Consider the following 7738-nt stretch of genomic DNA (forward strand, 5'->3'; position numbering starts at 1 on the left):
GACATCGCTTGTAGTATTAGAGCGACGTTGCTTGTCTGCAAGACGGTGCCGGTCAAACAAGCGTTATCAACGCCATAATTCTAACGGCACATTCCATTTATTTCGTGGCTGCCGTGGCTTGCGCAGAAAAGGTCGGGTTGACTGCGATAGCTTTTCTTGAGTCAAATAATGGAGCTTTGGCTCAATCGCTTGCAGCGCTAGCAATGCGGCCTCGTCTGCAAGACCGGTGCGGGAGAAACAAGCGTTAGGACAGCCAGAATTTCAAAAATGCAGCATAAACTAGACCATCGTTAAAGGAGGCGATGACTAGACACAAGCGACAATATTCGTTGACAACTTACGTAAGTATAGAGTTGTTTTAGGCGCCTCGAACACCGCCCGCCGACATAGCTGTTTGTTCACGCGTCCGTTTACTGTTTTGTAGGTCAATGGTTCGATTCCTCGTCGAACGTATTTTTTTTTTTTTTTTTTTACGTGAGGGTTTTATTAGCTCCTTTTTTAACGACCAGGGTAAGCACCTGTTCCTTGCTTTCTTTCACGCCGACATTTACCGCCCTCTTCCTAAACCCAAAGTAGCTCGTTTTCTCGCACGTTCTCTCTTGAGAAGCCCGCCGTGAAAACAAAACCAAAACAAACGTCAAACCTCTTTACAATATCAGTATATATGTCAATTACTTTATGTGTATTCACTTTTTGTGTTTAAAAACCTTAAATGTAAGTTATAAACACATTTCAGACTTTGAAAGCAGAAAGATAATTACCAACATTACAGTAGAAACACAATTTTCGTCAAACATAGAGATGCTGCATTTGAAGTCTGGCAACTATCTCTCACTTTTGTGTGTTTTTTTTTCATGGCGTTTTGTGCCGAGTGGTTGGTGGCGTGATTTAATCTGTTTTATCTATTTCAAGCTTAAATCATAGTTATAGAAGCTTTATGGGTGATGTCTACCCTTCCAACCTACGCGTGTGTTGAACATGGGGACCCCGGAAGAACGATCATCGCCGGATAAAATACTGCGCGTCAAAAGTGGATGACATTGCATCAGAACAAAGCGTGTTCGTGTGTCCGCGAGATGAAGACGACAGTGAAGGAGAATTGTACGTTGGAAACATCGTTTTTGCTCGGGTAAGTACACATTTTTTATTATTCTGTATTTGGTTGGAACGAGTTGTGTTTATGGGTCAGTAATTCACTAGACCCCCATCTCGTTTGCTCTGAGAGCCTACGTGAGTTAGTATACTTGTTTGGCGCCCAGTCCACCGTTTCCGCAGAAGTCAGCATCAATTTACGCTGAAGCTAGACCTTGGCTACGATGCTCGCGCTATGGTACACGGCTGCTAATAATTTCACATCACGCAAGGCTCTTTAACACCGGGGCGTTTGTTTATGTGTCTCTCAAACAGTGCCTTTGCGGTTGCAGATCGCAGTCGCAATTTCGCGTGAGTGGCACAACGCTGTGATTAGTCCTCCCTCGTGAATACCCGCGGTATACCAAGAAATAACATGAACAGGAGGTTCCCTGGAAGTGCATGTGAAAACGCGTACACGTGATTCCATGGCTGGCGTCTCGTAGGTGTTGTGAAATCTCCCCCCCCCCCCCACGAATTCCGTGCAGTGCGCTTCGCAGCTATTGCGCTCGCGAGACCGGCGACCGTACGCCTCGCGGTCTTCGGGCCGCGATATGTGTGCTGTCCTCGTGAAGCTCGACAACAGCGAAATTGCCGTACTCGCTCGCCAACGCGCCCCGACAGCGTACGCGTCGACCGGGTGCTGACGGAGTTGTGTTGGAAGAAAAGCAGGCAAGAGATGAGGGCGCACGAGGTGTAGTTAAACATGAGAATTTACAAAGTGCAAGGTGGAGAAAATAGTATGCAAGGGCCGGAAACGGTGAGAGAGTTCGGGCCGCGCGCCAGCGAGCGAGTGCGGTAATTTACGTTGCCGAGCTTCACGAGTCCGGCACGAATATGACGACGCCCGTCTGAGAGTTCATAGAGGTATAGAATTCACATACGTGCAAATTGAAGGTGAAATGCGCGCATGTGGCCTCGCAGGGAGTTAGCATAGTCTCGGGGTAGTGGGGGAGATTTCACAACGCCTACGAGGCGCCTGCCGATTCTGTCAGAGTAGCTCTCGGGAAGTCGGGGGCTTGATATCAGAGGCATATGTATTGTTTAAATTAGTGCAGAAAATTGAGCCAATTCGCAAGTTCTCATTTTCGCAAAACCGCAGGCCATACAGAGACTAAAAAGAAAGCTGTAGGCACTCACTCAACGCGATTTATATTGGAGAATTGAACGTGCAGATGCAAGTCAGACATTGAAATGGGGGAGCCTCAACTATCACACACCAGTTCCGATTGAAAGCAAGGGATACAGATGAGCTGCTAGCATGCGTTCCATGCAAATTAGCTCAGTAGCTAGCTTTGCATATATCATGCATACCCCACTCACAGTACCTGCGGGTCTAATAAATACATTCTTACTGTGACCTAAATTTCACTTGGGGTGTTCCGGGAATGTTCTTATTAGTGTCTTGGAGGTTACTGTCTTTAAACGATTAAAAATCTACTTGATGTAAGCATTCGTGCTTTGTGTGTGCTCTTCTTGTATTTCAACAAGTGTCAGCACACTCACAGATTATGCACCTGCAGGTGCTGCTGCTGGCTGTCCTGGGTCAGCTGCCTTCCAGTCCAGTTTCAAAGGCTTTGCCAGGGCCTCCCTTGGCCAACCGACACTGCACCTGCTGTACCCAAGTACTGCCTGGCCTTTCGTTGGTGCTCCGTACGCTTTGCCGCCAGGAATGGTCATTCATCCATCATCTGGCCGCTTGGACCACCCGTTCAGAAGTCAGCGCATTTGCTCGACACATCGGTCCAGGCACTGCTGCCATATCGGTGCACCCACCGATTATGTACTTTCAGGTTAGTTATTGCATGTTGTGGAACTTGCCACGATGTATACCTGTTAGCAGTGCTGTGGCCTCTGATTATTTGAAACATTTTCATGAAGCAGTGCTGTGCGTATGGAGCGTGTCATTGCTTAGCAGAGATATTGAAGAGAATCTGGGGCTGACGACTAAAGGGCAAGAAGAGAAATTGAACTGACTTTGAAGCACGTATTCGTATGTAATCAAGCCAAGCAAACATTTAGGATCTTTCGATATGGTTTTAAACTTGCAATACAAACTGGTCTACTTCAGATCATACTGGTAATAATCATACTATACCGAAAAGTACATCCCGCAGTCTGTAGAATTCTGACAGCGCTTTTTTCGCAGTCTCTCATGACATTCACTAATCTCAATGGTTGGAAGATAGTCGAGGTAGCACCAGTCTTTAAATCAGGAGACGGTACTTCACCATTAAATTTCCCTAACAAGCACCATATGCAAGGTCAGGCAACATTTCATCCACTCTCAGGTCGCTAATTATTTATAAAATCACAATATCACATCCGAGTATCACCACGGTTTTCACAAGGGTTACTTGAGAAACACAACTTTCAGGATTTGTTCACGATCTACGTTGATCCATTGACACAGGCTTACAAACTGCGGTAGTTTTTCTCGATTTTTCTAAAGCATTCAATCGCATTGCACACCACAGACTACTTCTCAAACTTCACCCTAATGTCCTCACTTGAGCAAAAGATTTTCATTCTTCTCAAATGCAGTTTACTTCTAATAACTATATACTTTTGCCCGTGCCACTTTGTTGTCCCCCCAGGCAGGTTGCTTGGTCTATCTTCCATGTTGCATATCCTCCCATGTAGGTCTATTTGCAGATGATGTTGTAATTTATCACACAATTTCTTTCAACTACTACCGTCAATGCTTTCAATCTGATCTTAACACAATTAACTCCTGGTGCTGCAAATGGCTAATGTCGCTTATCTCTAAAACAAAGTGCATGACTTTAACGGTGGCAAGTCTCGGATTGTAAATACTTACTTCATTAACAACTGCCTGATTACCTCTTGAGACAAAGGTGTTTTGGTAGGCCGGTAGGGGAGGGGGGATTGCATGGTGGATTTCAAAAGGTACATCGATTGGGAAAATAAGACGTGTGATTAATATTTTCATTTGCACTCCAAAACTCGCTTTATTTCATATGTTTAACCCACTGCCGTGGCTAGGGTGGTGTGCTGTGGAGGCGAATGTCGGTTAGATACCGCTTGGTGTAGCCGCTTTTCAGATGGAGGCAACACGTAAAGACGCCCGTGTTTGGAGATTTCGATGCGCACAAAAATACCCAGATGGTCAAAATTAATGCGAAGCCTTCCCCTACAGTGCTCCCCATATCCCAAGTGTAGCTTTGGCGTGTTAAACCACCGTTTTTTTTTTTCATGTTTTTGGTATAGTACCAGCTGCTGTAGCAGGTGCAACTTAAAGGTAAAATTATACATAATGTTTCCAAGAGCTAAATATAAAGGCCATATTGAAGTGCGTTTATGGGTCTATCTCATAGCAGTAGTGAAAGGTTATATACTCTGGTGCAGGTTAAGAACGCCAATGGCTCATGTGGTGTAGTCCAGTGTTTGACGGAATGCCGTGTAGGCAGGTAAAAGCATTATTGCAGTGATGAAACGTAGGTCACTGACCAAGTCAAGAAAGCCATTTAACGGTTTGTTGCTTGTTCATGGTGAGCATGTGTCGTGGAAAACGAAGCTATATATTGGGCATTACGCGGCGCAATGAGTTTGCATAGATATGGTGCAGATTGCCATCCATTATGTTGATAATGTTGGGCGTCGTCTGAACAATGAGAGACTCGAGCAGTAATCGAGAAGATAGATTGCACTCAGTTGTCAGTAATTTTGTCTTGTTCCAGTGGACCACGTGTCCCGTCTTCTCACGGTGCTCTGCCAGTGGACTTGTTTTTGCATGGCCCTTGTTCACTTCGTTCCAGTGCTGCATTAATCTTCTGTGCAGATTGCCCGTTTCGCCAATGTACACTGATTTGCATTCAGCGCATGGAATCTAATAAACAATACCCGGAAGCTTGGAGCGTGAGAGGGGGTCTCTCACGCTGACAATGTCAGAACGCAGCTTGCTAGTGGGCACATGCACAATGTATGCACTGCGTGTCTTGAAAATGTGTGCGAGAGTTTCACCGATGTGTGGGACGTAAGTAATTGCTGCACGTTTTGATGCAGTCGTCCTGAATATAATGCCTAAAGCATTATATTCAGAAAGAAGCGAAGAGGGCGACTAGCAAGAATCCACATTGACATTAGCAGGCAGAAGCGTCCACAAGGCCTGTGTCAAAACGTGCTGCAATTCTCGTCCTACACATCAATCAAACTTTCGCATGCATTTTCAAGAAACACATTGTGCACATCGTGCAGGTGCCCACTAGCAAGCTATGTTCTGACATTGTCAGCGTGAAAGACCCCCTCTCACGCTTCAAGCTTCCAGGTGTTGTTTAGGTTTTGAACAAAAAAAGTGCCATTTAAACGTGACACCTCCTTCCTTGCCGATTTCTGATGCCTGATTGTTCAGTTTGTGGGGATAAGTTTAGCAGATTGCTCACATGTCTAACCTGTATTTGTGCTTGAGCAGTCAAATGCTGATGTTAGCAGTGAAGTAGGTGAAAATTGTAGTTTGATTGTAGTTGTGTGCAGATTACCTACATTGTGTTAATTCGTAGAAAAGCAAAATTGAGGTAACCCTGCTAACTGTTCCGCTTGCAGCATTTTATTATGCGAACCTTAAGGAGTTCAGCTGCTTGTTAAAGGTGAAATAAACAGTGGTACAAAAAGAAGAGCATCTACTAAACAGAAATATCTTCACTATCGCAGGATGCCAACGGTCCGCCTACCAACTTGTGTCCTGCATCGTTTCTGCTGGCTGGAGCGGTTCATGAAGCATTTTCCAGCTTCTCAAAGTTTGTGGTCAAGCGCTCCTCCAAGTGAAAGATGCCGCAGAGGGATCTTTTGTTTTAATGCCACAATTTCACGTGCTCAGCAGCAAATTTACTCGTAAGGCTTTTTAAATATTCATCACCCAAGAGGGCATGTTACCTTCGTCTTCGGTGGAATGTGTCTGCACTCAGGTTATTTGTGACAGAAACAAGTGGACCACGTCATGAGAGTCATTGAGGCCTTGTTGATTGTGCATGCTTCTGAAATGACATTTTCATTAAGCTGAATACTTTCCACATATTACGATTTGTGAACAAATTATGGTAAAAGTCATGATTAGTTGTACTACACTGCAGGAAGGAAATGCCAACATACGTTTTAAGCGCCTCTGATATTTCAGATCGTTGGCTGGTGAGCAATAAAACAAAACTGAAATTTTTTTAAAGTAAAATCAAATATTCGTTGTCACCAGTGCATGACCATAGTAAAAGCTATCTAGTCACCAAATTTAGAATTAGACACGAAATGCCAAGAAAAATAGGGAAATAAACTAGACAGCTGGCTGCAATAAACCAATTCGTAAAATTTCTCAATGTCTATCAAGTGATGATTCAGGCGGGTTAGTTAAGATGTCAGTGGGTTTACACACCCAACTTGCAGGGAAGCACATGAGCTCCCAATATTAACATGTTTTTAGTGAAGACCGTCTTCCTTCATTAAGCTGCTTTGCACATTGATGCCAGTCTGATAAATGTCCTGAATTTTTGTTATGATCAATCTTTGTATGGGAACCATATATTTTTATATGATGTCGCTGTGTATTTCTGAAACTGTATCTAGTCACTAATTCCAATTTGTCGTGGTCAGGTTTTTTCAACTAATTCGTAGCTTTTTTAACAATTATGGTATATTTTGTGTGCCTAAAGGAATGCCTCATTGCATGTTTAGCCTATGTAGTGTTGAAAGCGGACATTTTGCTTCAAAGTGGAATGTCGGGCTAGCAACAAGGTACTTCGCGTGCTGCTCACTTTCATTCATGCCATTATTTTTTATATTATCATTTAAAATTAAAAGCCAACCAATTTGCTGTCGTTTTAATTTTGTCACCAACTTTATACTTTCTTTTTTTTTTCAACTTTGTGTAAGGATTGACTATCCATATTTTTATGATACCAAGGCGTTGGACTGGGCTAGCTGGTACATGTTTGAATGGATGAAAAACCATAGGAAAACCCAGGACACAGAAGAGAACGACGGGACAAACTTGTGCCGTCATTCTGTTTTAACTGTTTCCTGTGTTTACCACTGGTTTTTTATGCATTCAAACATTTTTTATGAGTTTGTTGAACAGTGATTAGTTTAGGTGCGTTCAAACAATTGTTTGCTGCGAAGGCTCCCTGTAGCATTTGTATAAGTGCTCTCTGCTTTTTTTTTGAGCCAATACCCCACCACCGGTCTTCATGAGGTGGTCTTTTGTAGAAATAAGTTGAAATAAATATTTGTTTGCATTGCTTTACATGTTTTGAAAGAATTTCTTGTTCATTCTTGTTTCATTCAACCCCGTTTCAGAATCCTGCTTAAGGCATTTCCTCTGTTATTTTTTTTCAGAACCAGGAAGGGTGCTCATCCTCGGTTCTTGCTGAAGCAGCAGTATCCATACTTCACACGTGAGCTCTGAACACACAGTAATTATGGTATGAAACATTCTACCAGTATAAGCCTGCTTTGTAGACGTCATTGTAGATGTCAAAGCTCTTGACAGTGTAGTCCAATGTCTGGTGTAACGGGCAATGTCTACAACTTGTAAAAATTAATTTTGTGGCTATAATGTTTGTGATTATTTTAAAATGCACGTCAACTACTATTTAGAATC

At 43.3% G+C, this 7738-nt stretch overlaps 1 long non-coding RNA gene across 1 annotated transcript; it reads left to right on the forward strand.

The window, feature by feature from the left end:
* Positions 1 to 849: 849 nt before the first annotated feature.
* On the forward strand, positions 850 to 7377 carry LOC144148842 (uncharacterized). The gene is made up of 3 exons (XR_013318077.1): positions 850 to 1129; positions 2655 to 2924; positions 5803 to 7377. It is a non-coding gene; the product is annotated as an uncharacterized LOC144148842 (long non-coding RNA).
* The last annotated feature ends 361 nt before the right edge of the window (positions 7378 to 7738 follow it).

Source organism: Haemaphysalis longicornis, unplaced genomic scaffold (assembly GCF_048455015.1).
Source record: "Haemaphysalis longicornis isolate Haplotype H1 unplaced genomic scaffold, Haemaphysalis longicornis Haplotype H1 scaffold_8, whole genome shotgun sequence".
Classification (NCBI taxonomy): Eukaryota; Metazoa; Arthropoda; class Arachnida; order Ixodida; family Ixodidae; genus Haemaphysalis; species Haemaphysalis longicornis.